The 20,912-nt window shown below is 39.2% G+C and overlaps 1 protein-coding gene across 2 annotated transcripts in view; it reads left to right on the forward strand.

Moving 5' to 3' along the window:
* gnal2 (guanine nucleotide binding protein (G protein), alpha activating activity polypeptide, olfactory type 2) overlaps positions 1 to 20,912 on the forward strand; it is a 53,929-nt gene that overhangs the window by 23,894 nt on the left and 9,123 nt on the right. The window lies entirely within an intron of this gene.

Below are 20,912 nucleotides of genomic sequence, written 5' to 3' on the forward strand. Positions count from 1 at the left end.
AGGTGAAAGCTCTGCAGTGTCTGTTGGTGTCATGTCGTATATGAATGTGGCTAAGATATGTTTACTCTGGGTGTGGCAAATTGAGCAAGAGCTGTAGCTGTCCATTGGAAAATTTAGCATATCTCTCCTCATATCAGTGTTTGGCTTTTCTCCATGGCAATATGCAAAGCCTGGTCTGACCTGTATTAAAATGCCCCAGTGTTAAATTTATTGAAGCTGTTCTATTGAAAACTGTAATTAGGTAATGATGGTGTAATCTTGCAGTTCGGGGGTGTCAAACTCAGTTTAGCACATAAACCACATAAAGTTAAATTTGGTCTTGGCTAGACGGCTGTTTCCTGCAATCTATAACTGATTAAATGCCTCTAAATCAGTTCTTTCTTTTTGGTATTAAGTAGCGTAGCTGAAACTTTCTGAGGGTCTTCTGTTTTCATTGCTATCGTTGTTGTTATTGTGGTGGTGATTGTTGTTATTGTTGCAAAACTGATGTACAGCCTGAGATGTGCAGTTTTGAGAAACATAATCGTAAAGAAATACTTATGTAGAAAATCAAAGAAACCTGTTGGTGGGCTTTGGCTTAACTGTGCTCTAAGAAACATATTAGTTGGCAGCTCTTTCACATAATTAAAAAAAGGTGAGAATTTCTCTTAACTTGGGGAAAAAACAAAGTAAAAAAAACAAACAGGAATTTTGTTATTGAATGGAATAATAACAGTAAAAAAAATGCCTAATTTTTTTTCATTCCTTGGTTTTGTATGGCTGGCTATCTATAATGTCAATGATGTAGACATGAAAGGAACAGTTTGGGCTCTCATGAAGTGATCCTCCAAATACTGTCCAGCATATAGGTCTTGTTTAATAGCAACTTTTACAATTTGCCAATCCATTAGATGGGCCAGATTAGTCCCTTTGTTAGGCCACTATCCCTGCTCTAGTTAAAGCTAGTATTTTTCAACTGTTTAAGTAAGACAAACATCTACCTTCGGGTTGGTTCACTAAATAACAGTGTAAAGTGTAGCAGCTACGATCTTAGTCCAGCTGAACTGTAGATGTAGTAAGTACTGATACTGCAGTGTGCAGGGTGCTGAAACTGATGTCACTTTGAGGAGAGTCCCGGATTGTTTTTACGGCTCCTAAAGCACTTTGGGCCACCATAGGGAGCTGGTTGTACACTAGGAAGGACCCCTCTGTTCCCTGTAAAAGGAAGTTTGGATATGCAAAAGGATTCACTGATTACAGTGCTCTCTTTCTGCTTCTCCTCTGACTCACCTCTGGAGTCACATGTAAATATGAGGATATGTACATGCTGTGGGCTCAGGAGTCCCCTCCCATCCCAAAGGTTGGCTCCCTTTATCTCTGAGGGTTCGATCAAAGCGAGGTCATTATAGTAAACTAAAGTAAAACTGCAAACTAAATCTAGGTGTGGTAAAACATTGGCAGTTAACTGACCCCCCCCCCCCCCCCCCCCCCCCCCCAAAAAAAAACAAAACAAAACAAAACAAACCAAACAAACAAAAAGAAAACAAACAAAAAAAACCTAGACTTGGGGGGGGAAAAATAAATAAATAGATAAATGAACTTACAAAGTGAATTAATATAAAATGTAGAGGAAGTGTTCTTAGGATGTCTTTACAGTGGTGTGGTAATGTCACATCTATTACAATTTTCTTAAATACCTGTCCCTTAAAATATATATTTATAATTGAAAAGACTAAAACTAACAAAAACTGGAAGAAGCAAGCCCACTCTGGAAACTAACTGAAGCCAAACTGAATTCAAAGCTAAAACGCATTAGAAGATACAAAACTAATAACTCGAGGTCACAAGCAGGCTACATCAGTGACTGGTGTGTTCATATGTTTGGAGTGTAGAGAGAGTTTTTAATTTTCCCCTAAATATCTTCTGTTCCTCGAACATTAATGTAACTTTTGTTGTTGTTCCCCTGCCTGTGAGGAGCGTCCATAGAAAGAAGAGAAAAAGTCAGGTGATGGTTAGAGAGTCACATGAATCTGTAAGGTGGAGCTGTTACAGTCCACACGGCCTGTGTTTGTCTTTGCTGCTCTGAGTCAGTCTGCGTGTTGTAGGGCAGCGCAAAAAAGAAAGAAAGAAAAGAGCATGTTGTGTTTATTTTAGTCCATATCCCAGTGTCATGGTGACATCATTTAATATCGTGGTACCATAAACATTTCAGATCTTTGTTAGTTCCTCGTCACAAATGCTGCAAATGCTTCTGAATGTTGAAATCTCCAGGAATATTGTCATAGCTGAAACCACTGAGGCTTGCAGCTAGCCCGAGTGCTGATAATACAGCTGTCCTGTGACATGAGCAAACATTAACACAGTAAAATGAAGACAATGAAAAGCATACAGTGTTTCAGTGCTTCATGTGTGACTTCTCTGTTGTGTGTATTGATTTTGAACTTGGTTGCTATGCCTTTTTCTGTCCTACATCTACTGTTTTGAATGAGGGGGGGGGGGGGAAATACTGCCAAATGATTGAAGTCAGATTTTTTTTTCCCTCTCTATTTTCATCCTCCTCCTCCACAAAAATATCATTCATTCTTTCTGCTCTCCTCTGCCTGTCATTTTATCCTCCTATCTCTGCCTCTCTGCTCCTGTTTGGGCAGTTATACAATAATGTTTGGTCAAGGAATCATCATCGGGGCGCCCCTCTAGCACGTGCCCCATGTACCGAAGGCTGCAGCGGCATGGGTTTGAGTACGCCCCAGGCCAATTTGCTGTGTTATATTCCCCATCTCTCGCCCCCGCTTTACTTTTTTTTTTTTTTTTTCTCTATCACAAAATAAAATCTTTAGAATAAACATTACCTTATTTGTTAAACTTAAAGCTTTGTGACTTTTCATCTCAGAATGTTTTTTCTTTGAAAGATAAAGTTGTGTAATAATCTAACTGTGGTGCTGTAATTTTATTTGACATAAACAGAAATATTAAATCTTGAAAAAAAATGAATGGTCTAACCATTTTGATAACTGCTAGGCTTTTTGCACCATGTTCCTAAATCTTGCTTTTCAGCAGAAACCTCACAGTATCCCTGTGTTGCCTGAGCCATGTGTTTTGATTGAAGGCTGGAAATTGTCAGACTCCACAGCCTCTCGCTTACTTCCTCTCGGTTCTAACCTCTGTATGAACTCTCATAGATACTCTGTCCTACATGGCAACAGACATGTATGTGTAAAGGTCCACACATATACACATGCACACCTATTGTTGTTATGACCACGAACTGTTCTGAGTAACCATCCTGGAAGTTGTGGCAGACTGCTTCAGCTGCCAACTGGGTTAAAAGAAAGGGAGCATAGGTCCTTCTGTTGGAGACTGGGTGTATTAAATCAAATGTTTGTGTTTTGATATCAGTATTTTTTTTTAATTTTTTTGTGAATGTCTCTTGTTGTTTAGGCTTTGCTTTTTAAAGGTCCCATAATCTACCACTTTATTGTGGTAGATTATGGGACATTATTGTTAGCCTCATATTTTCCCACTATAGATATCTGAACTTTGAGGGTAGCTTTGAATTGAACTGGAATGGCTGCTGGCCCCGCCCCTAGGAAGAGGAATAAGTGACAAAGAAATAGCCAATTTAATTAGTGCAGCGCATTATACAGAGCTGAGACACTTTGGTTTATGTGTAAATACAGTTTCATTCTCAGAACAGGGTTAGATTTTTGCCAGACTACATCGAGATCACGAAATCCGGATTTCAGCGGTGTAGAGCAGCGGCCTGGTAAATGGCTTGCCTCTGTTCGCTCTGTGGTCAAAATATTGGTGGAAATATTGACTCTGATGGCTGCATTAAAGTCAATATTTCACCTTGTTTTGTTGCCTGACACTAGGAAAAGAAAACTATGTGAGAAGAGATTTAATGTGATTTTTGGCTGTGTTAAAATGGAGCGTAGAGTAGAAGTGACACAAACAGATGTAATGGATTAACAGAAACGGAGCGAATTAAGCTGCACTGAAGCACATACACTGGTATGAACACAGAGTGACACACATGCACTCGGTATATAAAGAAAGCTATTTTCTCTTGCGCCCTTGTAACAAGTGGTTGATAGATATGAGAGTTATATGCTGGACGCCCTTCCTGATCAAACCACAAAGTTTCCACAGTTCATGAGGCATACATGGTATCAACCAAAGCTAACAATCATGCTAGCTTCATTAGCCCTGCTCGAATACAACAGGGTTGTCCTGGTGTATCTGATTTCTCTGTGCTGGTGTTGTTCCTGCATCATCATGTTGTTGTGATGTCATAAGTTTGGAATATGCTGGGAAAAGAAAAAAAGCTCTCTCCTGGAACAGATGGTAACCATTTAAAGTATTTACTTTATTAATCAATTCAATATAACAGGTATATATTCAGGTTAACTTTGCTGTTAGTTAAATTTGGGTTATTTATGTTGTTGTTTTTAACAGTATTAGCTAACTTCTCAGGTAATGCTAACTGAATTCTGAGATAATGTAATTGGTTGGTTGTGGTGTTGATCCTGGACCAACACTGTTGTGATGATGTGGGAACAACTTCGCCACAGGGATATCAGATCATGCGAGTTGTCCTACGATTGTGGGGACATTGCCGTCTAAAGTAATTCACTTGAGTTTTCAGTTCCTCAGATGGCGGGAGAATCTAAACTTGTTTGGTTATTTGCAGGTTTTTCTGCTCATGGTTATTACCTCTGATGTTAGCAGTATACTAAGATTCTCCCTGGAAAACGTCAGCACAAGTTGTATTACAAGCTTGTAACACTCACATAGTATAAAACCGCATTGTCATGACTTTTATTTCAGTTTTATTTCATATCTTACTCTCTTTTTATTTATATTTAAACACCATGCTGATTAGTGGGGCTGTGCTGGTGACTCCTTGATCTTGATAGCAATTAGTTTTGCTAATCAGTCACTATGCAGGTTTAGCAAAAAGGAAATAACCTATATGTAGCTCACTTTTTGCGATTTGTGGTTTTGCAACAATGCCACCAGAACACATTTTGGTTAGATTTAGCTAGATGTCATATTTAGATTTTACAAGGGCGGATTATATACTTCTTCTGTTTCATTTGTGTTGTCCTTCACAGACCTTGCACCACTGGCAGATATATTTTTTCCAGCCAGCCTAACGCTGGATGGCCCATCGGACAGAGGCACAGGAAATAAGTACGGGCCGATGGCAGGCGCTTGTTATGCCAAAGAGCATGTCCATATCGATGTTTTTGGAATCCTGTCACCCATCGATCTGGCCTCTGCATTGCACATTTATACGTTTTAAGAGCACAGATATGTGTCTGCCAGCTGATTGATTATAAGCTATTTTCAGCTGCGGCAGGCTGGTTCCATCGCAATGCCTTGGATGTGTCAACGGCAAAATCAAACACTTTTTCACACGCAAATCTGAACTCCCAGGCCTGCTGCTGTGGTGAATGTTCCCACAGCAAATATGACACAAAACATGGCACAAATAATATGTTGAGATTCATCATCATACCAGTGCTAGATGCTGTTTAGGCTGGTATGAAACTCTCTTGTGTTAGTGTGCTTGATGATGATGATGATGGCTAGGATGTTGGGCTGCAGCAGCCAAACAGGATTGGGCCAGAGGAGAGCTACACTGGATGGTGGTGGTACTGAGTAAATTGGCTGTGAACAAGTTGGGGCTTATTCCTGCAATGAGGATGAGGCCTGAGATGCCTTAGAGGTTTTTTTTTTGTTTGTTTTTTTAATAAATGTACCACAAACTCAGAGCAGCCAACCATGTACTTCCTCTGGTGACTTTGTCTCAACAGGAACACAATAATTTAATGCTAAGATTTGTGTGTATATTATAGTTCACAAATTGAGTTGGGTTTTTGTAATGTCTTATTGTTTCATAGTTTTGTGTTTTTGTTTTGTTTTTTTCTCTCTGTTTTCATTTCAGTTTTTTTTGTTTTTTTTTTGTTTGTTTTTTTATTAGTCTGTCTATTTTTTTTAGTCTTTTAAATGATCATAATATAATTTTTAGGGGCATGATTATAGAGATTTAGCGTATGGATTATGAAACAAACAACAGGCAAATGTTCTTTGATCAAATGAAAAGGAATCTGAATCTTTTTTAGATGGTTTAACAGCAACAAAAGATGTAGTTCATAAAGAGGTGGTTTGATATAGGTATAGTTAAGATTTTATGCTTTTTTTTTTTTTTTTTTTTGCTATTTCCGAATTTTAAAATAATACATAGACACTCACCTTTATATTTGTAAACATATGTAAGCATAGTGCATGTTATTCTGTAAATGGAAAATGATGGAGTCACCTTTTGATAATACACCCTGACTTTGTACCACAGTCTGTGAGATAGAGATATATATATATATATATATATATATATATATATATATATATATATATATATATATATATATATATATATATATATATATATATATATATAAAAAGCTTGTTTTTAAGGTCATTAGTGTTTCTTAAACTGAAACAGTTCAGTTGTTATTCAATTCATCAAGTACAAAAACAGGAAACAAAAATCCAAATTAGTTGCTAATATAATTGCTAATTAGTTATTGTTATGTGAAAACGCCTGCTTTGACTAAGAATTTTTTATTTATTTATTTTTAATTTAAGCAAGTTTCAAAACTCAACTTCGGGTTCTTAGGTTTAAAACTGGGATTTGAGTTTGTGACTGACATGTGGTGCATGTTTAATCAGGTTAGGATGTTATGTTGTGAAAATGGCCACAGCAGAGGCACACCTAGGATGGGCCAGGTATCCAACTGTCCTGCAGAGTCCCGGAGATCGGGCTTGACTGTGGGTGGATAAGTCTAAGGCTTGACTAGGCTGGGGCTGGGGTTTAGTGCTGGTCACGGGACTCTGCCACCAGCCTGGGGGCCACTGACACAGTCATCTGGGGCTGTAAAGTGCTAAGAATGGTTGGCATTGTCAGCCAGCCCCAGCCCCTGAAGGCCCTACAGAAACAGAGGGGCTAGGCTTCACAAACAGTGGCTCTCCTCAATAAGGAGCCTCTTCTGTTCATGGAAGAGCCAGAGAGAGCGATATTTATACACTGGCTGCATGTCACTGCTGCTTTTTTGTGTCACCAATAAGTTGCTTGAATTCTTAATGTTTTAGTTGATCTGATGTACCGCCTATAATGATGAGCCTGAATGACTCTACTTGTGTTTATGTTTCAGTGTAAGAACTTTTATTCTGATCAGTTGTTTTTATCACATAAGAAATATTTGTCCCCCTGGAAGCTGTTAAACCTTCATGGACTCTGTTGATTTGTATGGATTGCTGCTTGCATAAATTATATTCGGGTTACTTTCACAGTTTAAATTTATGCATCATCTAAGTGGTATGACACTGACACTATGAAGATTTTCTTTCACACGGGATGAAAGCTACGTTACTGATCTCTGTCAGTCAACACAGTCCATGAGGTTTGTGAGTCTGATGATGGCTGTAAGAACATGTCATGCTAAAGGTGCAGCGGTATTTTCTACTTCCGGTCATATGGATTGATGTCAGCCTATCACCAAAAGAGACAACTGTTGGTTTATCTGTGCTGTTGCATCAATTTTGACTTGTATTTTACTTGTAATGTCTGAATTTCTGGCTGAGATGAGTGTTTCTAAAACCTTTTTGCTGATCCAGATACATGTTCCAGGCTTTATTTGTTTTGTGTGTTTTTATATTTTCTTCATTTTTTTTTCTAGAGGAATCATCTTTACAAACAATGTAGTAGACTTGTTTTGAGGTTTTTAAGCTTTTCTTTGCACAATCCCACTGATGATGGGTTGGCCATTGCCAATATTAGTCTGATATATTATTGGAGCTCTTCTTTTGACTTGGCTTCAGGAGTTTTGGGCGTTATTAACCTGTCCCGTCATTCAGCGGAGTGGTTTGGGACCTTTGTCAGTGCTGATGACAAACCTAGATAAGCTGGCTGTGTGAGGATTTACAGAACTTCCAGAAACACCAACAGTCTAAAGATTTAAAATCCACATTTTAAAGTCTTTTAAGTAGTTATGATTACTTTAACAACAGCCAATGAGAGACGCAAGTCTGAAAGAAATGAAAGTTTGAAACGGCAGCCTTGAAACAACAAGCTACTACAACTGTCAGTTGGGCTGTTGAGAAGAGGATTTGTGATATGTGCCAACAACACAACTTCACATACACCGCTAGTCCTGGATTAGCAGTGTTGTTAGGCAGTGGTAAATATTTTTGCCTTTGAGGCTAACGTCAGCTAACGTACTGCTGCTGACAAATATTACTGCGAGTTAACCTCCACCATCCACATTTTTTTCGATTCAGCTTTCTGCCTTTCTTCTCACTGCACAGTGTGGCTAAAGTACAAGAAACTGGATGCATCACAGTTTAAAGTTTTGCTGCCTTTGTGTTTTCAAACTCGTAGCGTGTGCATGTTTCAGATTTGAGACAACTGTAAACTTCTTGTGTGCATGATTCACACTGATATTAATATTTGGTGGGATTTTAAAACCCATGTACTTTAAGTCAGACAGAAATATGAAAATTTTTTAAACATATAAACAAACATCAACTATTGGCCTGACTTTAATTTCAAGTACAGTATCAGGCCAGAATTAGACAGAGTTGAATCCCAATGGCACAGTAGTTTTTATTTTGATGGAAAAATAGAGAAGCATTTGTTGGCAGGTAGGAAGTGGACTGGAGGAAGAAATGAATGAGGAAGAGGAACATTTTGGTAGCGTTATGGTGAGAGTTTTTTTCTTTTCTTTTTATTTCCCAGCTCTAAAGTTGTAAACAACCAAACAAATGTTCCTCATTATGTTAGATTCAACCACCAAACAGGCCATAGAAACAGCACACCTTGTTGTTCGGGTAAGAACATTTTAAAGGCATTAAAAAAATTACGGCTTTATCTCTTTTTTTTTTTTTTTTTTTTTTTTAAGGCATGAATGCTTGGTAAACAAATTTTAAATGGTTTCAAACAAATTAAAACTCTTCTAGCTCTGTTTTTCATTTACATTATCGCTACATTACTAATTAAAAAAATTAAATACTTTGTACATAAAATGAGTCATGTAAAACCATAATCCAGATTAACAAAAACCTTTGTGTCGCTTGTTAAAATCAGATGACCCTCCTGTCAGCTGACTGAGGAATAATCAAAGGACGCACTATGGAACTGTGTGTGTTTGTGTTTGGCTGTATCTGTGAGTTGAGGGAAAGGAAGGAGTGGTTTTGCACTGAAATGTAGGATCAGATCTGCTGCAACCTCAGTGGGACACCATCTACACAAACCACTGTCCTTAAGGTTGTTAGAGCCCCCTGTGGGACCGAGCCGTTCTCTCTTTTCAGTCGTCTCTTGAGGCCAGAAAGCGATAGCAGAGAGGATGTTGCGGAGCACATGAGAACACATGCCAAGCCTTTTCCCTGAGAGAGAGTGTGTGTATGTGTGTCTGTGTGTTAACCGCTTTTTACTTGAAGATGTTTTAAGTGATGCCCTATGTGTGCCTGAGATTTTAGTTTTCCTCTAACTTAATTGTTTTGTCTATTCGTTGAGTTATAGATTCAAACAGCCAGCCTGGGTGGACATTTGAAAGCGGTTAAGAAAGCCTAAAGCTGCCCTGCGTTGCATGCTACATGCCACAAGATTGGCTACACTGCCAATGTGTTTTTATTTTGTTTCTAGAGACCAGAGGCTCTGACAGCTTCTTTTAGCCTGAGGAGAATCACATTAGAAACACCACTCATTTCCATAGCACCTGATATACATTTTGGCTAAAGTGTCTAACATGTAAATCTGTGTCGTAATGTACAGTATGAAAAAAGTAAATCATCACTATGGCGGTTTTAAGCTCAGTGTAAGCAGTGCTGCAGAGGACGATGAGAACTTATGCTCCACTTAAAGATTTGGGGGGTGGGGAGGCTATAAATAGATTTTTTATTTTTGGGTTAAAATGCACGTCCAGCAGAGAGACAGAGCGAGCCTCGTGAATGGTGGATATCTGTGAGTCTGTTACTGTGTGCGCCGACCACACACATACACAAATACCTTTCTCTCTCTCTCTCTCACACACACACGCACACACACACCCCCTGCTGTTGACCAGGAGTGTAAAGGCATAGTCTGCTGGAGGACAGCAGTGGCGCTGCAGGTTCCCTGCTCAGAGATTGTGGAATGGTTGTCCATAGATCCCATCCCCTCCCTCCCTCCCTCCTCCCCCTTTTTTACTCCTCCTCTCTCCCCCTCGCTCTCTATCGCTCTCTCTTTACTGAGACTCCCCCTCCTCTCTCTCCCCCTATGTCGCTCCCTTTTCTCCCCCCACCCCCCTTAGAGCTTATGTAAACTAGCTGTGGAGCCAGGGCAAGCTGAGGCTATTTTTAGCAGCAGCACTGCAGAGCAGAAACTGGCTAGGGTCACGTGTGCGAAGCCGAATCAAAGGGAGTATCCCGGCAATGCGCTGTAAACAAAGGGAAGGTCAGTAGCAGAAGGTGAGACACAAAACGCCTCTGTGTTGGTTTTGTGTGTTTCTGTATATGTGTGTGTGTGTGCGTGTGAGAGGGAGACTATACACTTCCTGACTATACTTTCTCTTAATGCCCTGACATAAAACAAATCATTGTAAGTGTATGAATGCACTCATATGCTTCCCTGCTTTCTCTGTCTCCCCTTGCCCCACACACACCCACACAGCTCAACCATTTCTTTCACTGCTGAGACAGACAGAGGGGAAGCTGAATGGATCAAAGTGAGGTTTGACACGCGAGGATACATTTTGCTGCCTAATCATGACCAGGCCTCCTCATTGGCTCCACACTCTCTCCCAGGCCTAGCAGAGTGAGCTACACACAGACTCTGAGCCATGCAGAATCTACGAGGGGGCACATGACTATGTGTGTTTAGCATGTTTTGTCACACATGGGGATTTCAAACCCTCAGAGCACCACTTCAAGGTTGGCCTCAATGCGTTCAGTAGCATGCAGGGCCAGTTATCAGCGAGTCCAGAGGATAGTTGTGTCCAGCCACACCCAGGCAAAAGGTCTCCCTCCACCTCAGCCACTAGTCAAACAAGCCTCACCTTTCACCTCCTGTGGAACGTGGTCAGAATGGGACACAATGCTATTAATAGAAACCTTTTTATATAGATATTTTTTTTGGTGTCACAGCGGTTTGTTGACAGTTTGAGCTGTAGGGTGTTTTGTCAGGCTGAGCTAAAAGAGGTAGCTTGGAGGCTAACTTAAGTAAACACTTGGTTGGGTGATTTATTGTTGCAGGCATTTGTAACCTGAGATTTTACAGCTTTATTATACTGAAAGTAACCACGTAGACATGGCTATCCCCCCCCTCCACCCCCCCACCCGAGTCTAAGAGGGTCATGAAAAGAGAATATGCTACACCAGCGAACATCCGGTTCTTCCTCTTCTTCTTTTCCTGTTGTGGTTTTTCAGTGACTGATACTCTCCACTAAAGCAATATTTATTCAGAAATGTAATTCTTCTGCTGATGTGCTTTCACAGCTGCTACAGGTTACAGATGTACTTACATGTGCATGTTATGAAATAGTCTCCATGTGTGAATACTGGAATATAATGCCCGTACAAAGTAATCAGTTGATTTACATTTCCTTGTTTCATTTTCTCAGTCGTGTGGGTTTTAAGATTCGACTATATATATTTCAGTATTTGGGTGTATTATTAAATATTAGACGTTACTAAAAATTGTTACATTTAAACTTGGTTTAATATTTTCTACTTTACACCTGTATTTGTTATAAAAATGCATCTGGTGCCATTTTACCAGACATGATACATTCACAGAAGATTACTACTAGTAGTTGTAGTGCTGCTGCTTCTGCTGCTGTTGCTGTGACTGAAATGGATGTAGGATTTGTTGACAGAGCTGCAGTTGAGATGTTTTTTTTTTTTTTTAAAGAACCATTTCAGATATATTGGTGTCACTGATTTTTATGACTGGTGTTTATTTTCAAATTCACGACTTTGATTAGGTAGACATATTTCAAATATGTTGGCCTAATGAAAAGCAAAGGAGACTTATTGTGCTCTCATCTCATAGAACCCAAGGTGTGCCCAGTGTTTTGTTTTTTTTCTAGGTAGAAAGTTCTGTCTGCCTTGTGGCAGGTATTCACAATTTTATTAAATAGTACATTGAGTAAGGTTTTTTTTTTCCCCGCTACTACAATAATCTGTGATACCTGTTTGAGTCCTCTGACCCTGTTTTGCACTTGTTAACTGGGAAAATAATGACACGATGCACTCATCCCACTAATCACAAACACATCAAATCATGTCTCTTCCATTTCCCCTGATCTGCTTGCATCACAGGAATGTGAGGGAACTAATTTGTACGAGGGATGTTCCTGGTGACTAATTTACTAGTCAAAGAACATTAACCAAAATTAAGAAAGTAATCCACAAAAAGATAAAAGTTGAGTGCAGGCTAAACTTTGTCCGCACAATATTTGAGAGTTGTGTGAGACTGCTGAATCACATTTTATTCAGTATTCACTTCAGTCGTTTTCATTGCTGCTGAAATGTGTGGTTAATTGTGGCAAGCTTGCCACACACAGGTGACAGCAGTAGACTTTCTTACCTTGCATGTTGATGTCCACACATCTGTTGGGTTTTATGGAAGTTTTTCTCTGACACAGTCCAGAGACATACTAGATTAAAAAAACCAATAGTAATAATAAAAAACTGCAGAACTGTGCTGGGTTTTGTGGTTCTCTATGCGAGACAGAGGGAGTACTAATGAAATAATGAAATATGAGCTTGTTTTACATGCTAGCATTTCAGCTGCCAACTAGCAAAGGCAGAAACTATTAACCATTCAGGTGAATGATTTAATCTAAAACAATAGCTGGACTAAACTGCTGCGTTTTAAGGTGGTTTGAATTTTTGATTGTGTGAGATGTGTTTATCCCTGTGTATAGCTTAAACAAGGCTGCCTCGGTTTCACCAGTGGTTTGCATTTACCACTTGGTTGTAAAGCATCATTTTCATTTTGATGTGTGTCACCTGGGCCACACCTGTTTCAGTTATTCTTGTGGTTTAATGCCCTGTTGTTGTTGTTTTTTTGTTTTTGTATTTTAAACTTTGCCACAACCAACACTTTGTCTCTGAAGTTCTGCCTGACTTGGTGTGTTCTTTGCATGCATCACACAACATTTTACGTAGCTCCCATTCACTTAAATTGTGGCTGTTGATTTTGGTTGAATGGTTCAAGAAGTTACTTAATACTTTTATCTTGACCTTGATAGAAAATGTCAGGAGATCAAGGAAAGAATTAATAAGGACATGGGAAGAGAGAGCTGCGGTGTGCAGGGAGTCCAACTGCACTCAAAAAGCTTCTTTAATAATGTGATGGTTGATGCCAGTGACATGGTTCTGCAGTATGGTGGTGTACCTCTGAAGATGGACTACAAAAAGTGAATATTTTAAGTTTCAAAGTCCTTCCACTTTGTTTTGTCCACTTTTTAAAAATGTAAATCTACGGCCTGCACACAGCGCAAAATCCTGATAACCACATTTTATTGCTGCAGTATAATATCCATCATTCACAAAACACATCAGCAGGTTATGACATGAAATGGAAAACACACTGTTAACATTTACATGATCTGTGTCTCTTGTCAGCTATGTTGATCGTTTGTTTCTAATGACGGTTGCGAAGTGGGTTGCTATGAATTATGGGATAGCATTAGCTTCTTTCCTTTCATAAAGGATGCTCCAGTGTATCCTCTCCTAAAGCGGGAAATAAATGAAGCATTGAAGGACCTTCCCGGAGTATCTAGAGAATTCGATCCAGCTCTTATTAAGGCTGCCACGCAGATACTTCCTGGTCACTTCACTCTGTAAGCAGATTTGACCATTCATCCAGAACTTGTGGTTGTATTTTACTCGTGAGCATGAGAAGGTGGATTTGGAAAATAATCTAAGCCGTGAGCTCGTGGTGGTCTCCCACCAAACATACAGATGCAGTATACAGTGACACAAATACAGTAATAGAAAGCCAGCGCAGGCCACGGTTCTGCTGTGTGTTGATGTATGAGCGCGTCTGGGAATGGAAGGATACAAGTGCAGCCTGGCTTAGGAAGAGAGGGAGAGAGAGGAGTGGTATGGACTGTCTGGGGTTGCCATGGGAACCCAGCTGCTAAAACCAGGCAGGGTCAGTGTGGAAGAGAGGCTGCATGCAGCGTGAGAGAAGGGATGCCACCCGGAGGCCTGTTTGCAAACTACACAAACATCATACGCACTGAAGTTCAGGCTGAATTCATCTTTAAATAGTAAGAAAGGAAAAAGAATATTAGCTCTGTTTAGTGCAGAGTTTTCTTTCATCCTCTGTCATTATGGATTATTTCCTATCACCCGGTTGTTCAGGCCTGTAGAGCTTAGTTCAGGCTTATGCAATCTGCACTGATACTGTAGACGCCCCTGTCTAATATTAGTCATTGGTTATTGACTTTTGATTAGGGGAAAAGAGGAAAAGCTCATTTTCACTGGGTCACTGGTTTACTTCCAAGCGGAACAACTAATTTGACATAGAGGCTGCTGTTGTTTACAGGCAAGAGATTTGAAACCTGCTCGATAATGTTGATTTAGACTATTTTTACTAGGTTTTCTATTTCTGGCACAGACTCATTCAGTAGCTTACTGACAGCGCATCGATGTCGGGCTTCAATATTATTTAGAGAAACCCATAAGTCAATGGCACAGTGAGAACTGTATTTGGGAGCTCCACATGGGACACAGTTCACTCCCAATGTTCCCACTGTAGCTCCAATTCAGAGGCTGAGACTATTTTAAACAGAGGTAATGTAATGGTCCACACAGACACTAAGCAGAGACAAAAGGGCATTACAGGCTATTTTACATTTTTATACAACACCTTTCAAAACCATGACTTGATGCCGGCCTGGAAGGCGAAATGGAGGCCTTGAGATAAAGCAGGCTCTTTTGTTTACACAAGATTTGGTTTGACTTTCAGGAGTGTCTCCGTTCTTGCTCCTATATTTAGGAAGTACCCACTGAGCCGTTGATGGATTTGTCTAGTTTCAGATCCATCTCCCAAACTGCACAGTGTTCCTGTTTGGATGGATGAGCTGAACCCCCCGGGCTTGGATCTTTCCAGCAGGTGACCGGGATCCTGCACAGCTCCACCTTCGCTGTGTCCCACCGCACGTGGCCCTGCGTGCTGTACCAGCTCAATACATCGGACAGGCCGTGTTATGTGACGAGCTGTGCAGCGCTGCCAGTTTTGTTAGGATACTGGGCGTGTTTTGTAAGAGAAGACAGATGAAGTGTTGAGTGGAAGTTCTTCTTTAAGTTTACAGTTGGTGTGTAGATACTAGTTTAGGTTAGACTTTTTGAAATGAGTACAAGTACAGCTGAAAACATTAGTCTGCTGATATAAATATAATCAACTCTTTGGTCATTTTTTAAAAAGAAATCTGCATTACTAAAGTGTTTTCAGCAACAATAACAGAATACGCTGCTTTTTGTTTTTATGAAATTTTTGTAAATTCATGGCATTATGTTTTTGCAAAAAGTCTCTGTCGCCTTATTTGACATAAGTTTATGCATTTTCCTGTTATTTCTAACCATTTCATAAACATGGCTATTATGCTAAAGTAAATTCCGGTAGTTTTCCTTTCCTTTCGGGGGCACACCAAAAATTCCTCAAAGCAGGAAAAACCCCAGCACTGCTAGCTTGAGAAAAAGTAGACACCTGAATTTGTTATCTTTGGCTGTTGGAAATTGTAATCATCTTCTGACATTTTATAGCCGCAGTTGTTAATAGAAGTGGGAAAGTCCTCAGAGAAAGTGGTAATTCATTTAAACACAGTTAAAATGGGAAATACTGAACTGTGAAAAGAGGTTTGAATATTTGATTTTAAAGCAGTAAATGCAAAGACAGTTTGTACTTTGCATGCAAATGGCTGTTTTCAAAGGGCTTAATTACCCATAATGCTCTTGGAAATCAATGCAATGAAAAAAGATGCTGACTACTCATGTTAAGGGGCAAGTTTTGCCTAGTTTTAATATATGAAAGCATGTGTTTGTTTTTTTTGGGTTTTTTTGGGGGTTTTTTTTTTTTTTTTTTTGTTGTTGCTCAAAACAGACTAAATTGTATGTGGTGACCACAACTAGTCTGCATATAATTCAATTTGTGTTCTCTTAACTGTAAAATTCACAGACTTCTGTTATTTTCAGCCACTTTCTAAGCAACAAACGTATTGAAGCTTGATTAAATTAAGCCCAGCTTAAGAAAAACTGCCTTTCACATTTATTCAGAAAAATATTTGGGGACTTGGATCTATACAACTTGTACACAATACAAAACTGAATTAAATGCACATTACAGATAAAAATACGCACAGTTCAAACAGAAAACATTTAAATGGAGGGTTACCAGTTAGAAACAGTGCAGTGGGTCTGTTGTGTCCAGCAGTGTGTTTTCAGGCGCTGTCACCAGCCAGTTGGAGACTAAAGTGAGAGTCCATTATACTGGCCCGAGCGCTCAAAATATGGAAACTATTGATCGGATCCTCTGAACTGCTAATTAAAGATGGTCCGCTATTTGTAAAAAGTCAACCCAATTATCAAATGAGCACATGAGTCTGGGTTGCTGTGGGTCGGTATGAAGGTTTCCAGTGTGTTGGAGGGGATTATTTTTTTTTTTTTTCAGTATTTATTCCTGTCTTTTGATGTCTTCAATTTTGTTTTGCTTTGGACACGTGCTTTTTTTTTTTTTTTCATGCACATAATTAGATTTTAGCACAAATTTAAAAGTGATCTGTTCTATTTTGGTCGTCTCCTCCAGATATCTGGTTTATTTTGGTTGTTTCCTTGTTGTGCCTGTTGCAAGGCAAACATGTACCCGAAGAAGGTGCTGTGGAGCTGGGTGGCCAGTGACTCTGAGCTCTTGGTGGAAACATACCCACCATGAAAATCTTCCCCCTGCACCCTTTTCTGCTCATTGGGCAGCAACATGTTGCCCGGGGCACTTTGCATTAACTGTCCCTCAACATATCGGAGTGCTTGAGTGAAGCTCAGCCTGCGTATGTGCAATAATGCTTGTGTATGTGTTTCATGGAAAGACTAGACAAATGGCATAGAAGAACTAGAGGGGGTGCACTGCTAAGTGAAATGAACGGCTTAGCTATTTAGCACCATAAAGGGGCTTTTTTTTTTTTTTTTAACCTGACGATAGCACTGTGAAAGCTCATCTCAAGCAGGGACGTGTGATGATGTTGTTTGTGCCGTGGTTTAAGTAGAGTTTTGGGAATTGTTACATCCTCGCTTTAGAAAGTAAACAAAAACGGTAAAGAAAGCTAAAAATTGTTACGATGCCTCTCATTGGTGGGGTCTGACTATATTGAACTTGCTGTGTAGTATATTTCTTATGTCAATCCATATGATTCTGCCCACAACAAAGTTTATACATAGCACACAGGCTGGCCCACAGCACCAGCTCAACACAAAAAGAATAAGAGGGGGACTGTTAGAGCAGATTGTTGGTATTTTTTCTTTTTAACTTTAAATATATATACAGAGAACAAACTGTCATGAAACAGTAAAAAGCCTTCTTTATAAGAGCGCTACTGTGCCAGGCTAAAAACAAATGAGAAATTACATCTCATTTAATGTGGTTTGATGGTTGTGAACAAATTTTAAAGTCATAAAACTAATTCATAAATGCCAAGCATAGTTTTCTGTGTATATATTGTACACATGCTAAAAACAAAGTGGCAAAATGGCGGCCTGCTATCCCTCCAAAGCCACAAATATGACAAAATGACCACATCACACAAAGATCTCCAACGCCAGCGTTGAGCAGTTCTTGGAGGAAACTGAAGAAACGGAGCACAAACCACAGATTTCTCTGGACCTTAAACCCGTCTATTTGTAGCACTCAACCAGAACAGCTGTAGTCACTGTAAACTGCACTGAAACCTTTTGATAAGGCATTATCTGGTCGGCCACTTGATGATCAATGTTATCTTTTTCGGCCTTTTTTCCTGGATCCAGTACTCTTGTTTTTTTCTCTTTCTTTTTCTTTTTCTAGCCTCTTGCCTGGTACAGAGACTATATTTGGATCTCCAGTGCTCTACCAATAGTACTTCTGTCACATGGCAGTCACAAAGCACTCAGTAATTATAACCTAGCTGGGTTTCTGCAAGGAAGGCTGACTAAAAATACTCTCATATTGTTGCAGCAATGGGGCAAAAAAGCTGGAGAATTTTAAAAGGCTTTGCCTGTATTTTTGCGTGTCTGTGTGTGAGGGAGGAACACTTTAACATATACTGCGCCGTCTCAAATAACGGTGCAGTGCAGTGGGGTTTACTGGTTGTGTTTCTCGTCTCCAGAGAAGCGCTAATTGGTAAATAATATAATTAATTGTGTAATATGATGGGTGTGCTTCTTGTTGTATGACTTCAGAGCCAGGACAAAAAGTAAACGCTGTGCTCTAAACCACAGATTCGTGTTTTCTCTCTCTCAGCGCTTATTTTTATTTATCCGTCACATCTTTGTGTTTATTTAAAATCATGTTTTGTCTGTTATTGTACTCAAAGTGAACTTGATTATTTTCTTGATCACTAACCTGGCGTTATTTTGGTAATTGAGTATTTCTGAATGTGTGAATTGGATAATTTATAGTTGACAGGTGAAATTGTTTAAAATATTGAATAAATGATAAGTGATATGTACTTAAATGCATAATATATTGTGTAACACGCGCAAACACGTCAACCGAAAAGGTGACAGACTTATGGAAAACATGAGTATTCTGGTTTTAGATGATAAAGCATGTTTGAATGATGCTTTTGAAGGAGCTTAAAATGTAAGAAATATTGAAGAGGAATTGACGAGAGCCTTTAAATTCACAATTCACAACTTGTAACATTAATCACAGTTATAAAATAAAGCAAAAAAACCTCGATGCAAGTCAGCTTCATACTTTTTATCAGCTATTTGAGTTTGAATATTTTGAGATTTATTTTTTATTTTTTTTATCACAAATCTTTGTTACATCATCTCAGGTTCTAGGACTTTGATTCATCACCATATTCTGACATTTCATAGAGGAAACAATTAATGCAGCAGACTAACCACTAAGAAAAGTGTGAGTCTGAGACCTGATCTCATGAAATGTTCCCGCTGAATTGGCTTCCTACCTGATGAAACATTTTCAGAAGCCCACATTGTTTACAGAGTCTGGTTGGGGTTTTTTTTGTGTGTGTTTTGCTGCCCATTTGTCTGTAATTGCCTATGTGCATCATTGACCTCTATACTCGTCAGAAATAACTTAAAATTAAATTCTCATTGCTACGACCCCAGCTCCCCAGGGGAAGGGAAACATTAACAACCACTTGAAAATGGGTTTGGGGAAAATTATCATCTTTTACTGAGTTGAAGTCTACAGAAATAATATAGCTAAGCGGAAAATAAAAATAGGACAAGCTAAAGGCAGCAAGAGCTGCTAAAAATAATCATAACCAAAAGAGACTCTTACCTTAGGTTATTTTCAGCTTCCTGCTAAAACCATATAACAAAATAAACAAAAACACTAGTTTTACTTGTCTTCACAAACTCCTCAAACTGAACACAAGATGATGTGGATTTTATTGTTTACTTGTTTTTTTTTTTTTTTCCTTTCCTGGGAAACGCTGGCCAGTTTTGTTTATTCAGGACTCAAACCACTAACATTATACACATAATAGAATTATAGACAAAGAGATGGTAGATGCAGGGAGACACGTAACCATACAAGATGTAAGATAGAAAATCCCACATGGATTGTGACGTTTCGTTACAAAGCAAACCATGTCCATAAACGTCTCTGGTGTATGTGTCAGGTCTGTAAAGATGATTTTCAGGCTGAATTGAATGTCTAAAACGTGTATTCACGGTTCACCTTCAAAGGTCAGGTTGTAAATCAAAGACATTAAAGAATTGTGGGAATTTTACATGCTGGATTAGAGTGTTGATCCAATGGAGAGGAAGGGTAGTAAAATAATAAAAGGACAATTTTTAAATCCCAACTCAGGCTATGGTAATGTGTCCTGAGCACTTCATCTGTTACTTACTTAAATATTGCATAATTAAAACGGCACAAAAAGAAATTACATTACATACATGTATTTTGGACGTCAAATGCGATGTATAACCGGCTGATTTTGGACAGCATTTTTATTTTTTTTAAATAATGATGGCGTATTTGGTTTCCAAGTGAACTGCTAGAGTTCATTTCAGATGTGACCTTCCTTTTCTCTGTACTGCATATGTTAAACGTAATCATCCTGCAAGCGTATTTACTGTTCATGTATATGTATTTACTGTGAGAAAGTGGAGTGCTCTTTCAAAAATAGCCTTACTTCTCCTTTTTTGTGGGCAGAAACAGTTGGTGTGATGAAAACATTGTTGTCGGAGCACATGAGCAGCGTCTCTGTTATCTAATGGTTCATAATAGAGCATTCATTCTCGGTTATTTAATTCTCATTGGGTGTGTTAGGTGTGCTACTTGTAGGGCTGAAGTGAAAATGAACTGACTACAAAAACTCTAAACCTGAACGCGGATCTTCTGACGCTTTGGGTTTCCTGTGCACCGCAGCCGTGTTGGCTGTCTTGTGATAATGTGAAGCTGGCGAGCGTTTGGGTAGAAAATGAAGGATGTGAGGGGGAGCCTGTTTGGTCCACATCTGTGTCCTACTTACTAGAATCACTCACCAGCTTCAGATGTAGATGAGGAAACTTTGTAAGATGTACACACTTTTATCCCCTCTGCTCTGACAGACACTTTGTACCATTCTTTCTATAAAATGTCTCTGCCATATGGCATGGCTGTGACCTGGAGCACTTTGGATTTAATTTGAAATAAAGCAGGGTGATGGAGA

This window comes from Copadichromis virginalis, linkage group LG18, assembly GCF_057382275.1.
Source record: "Copadichromis virginalis isolate Kocher_CV1m ecotype Utaka linkage group LG18, C_Virginalis_male_GT1.1, whole genome shotgun sequence".
In the NCBI taxonomy this organism is placed as follows: Eukaryota; Metazoa; Chordata; class Actinopteri; order Cichliformes; family Cichlidae; genus Copadichromis; species Copadichromis virginalis.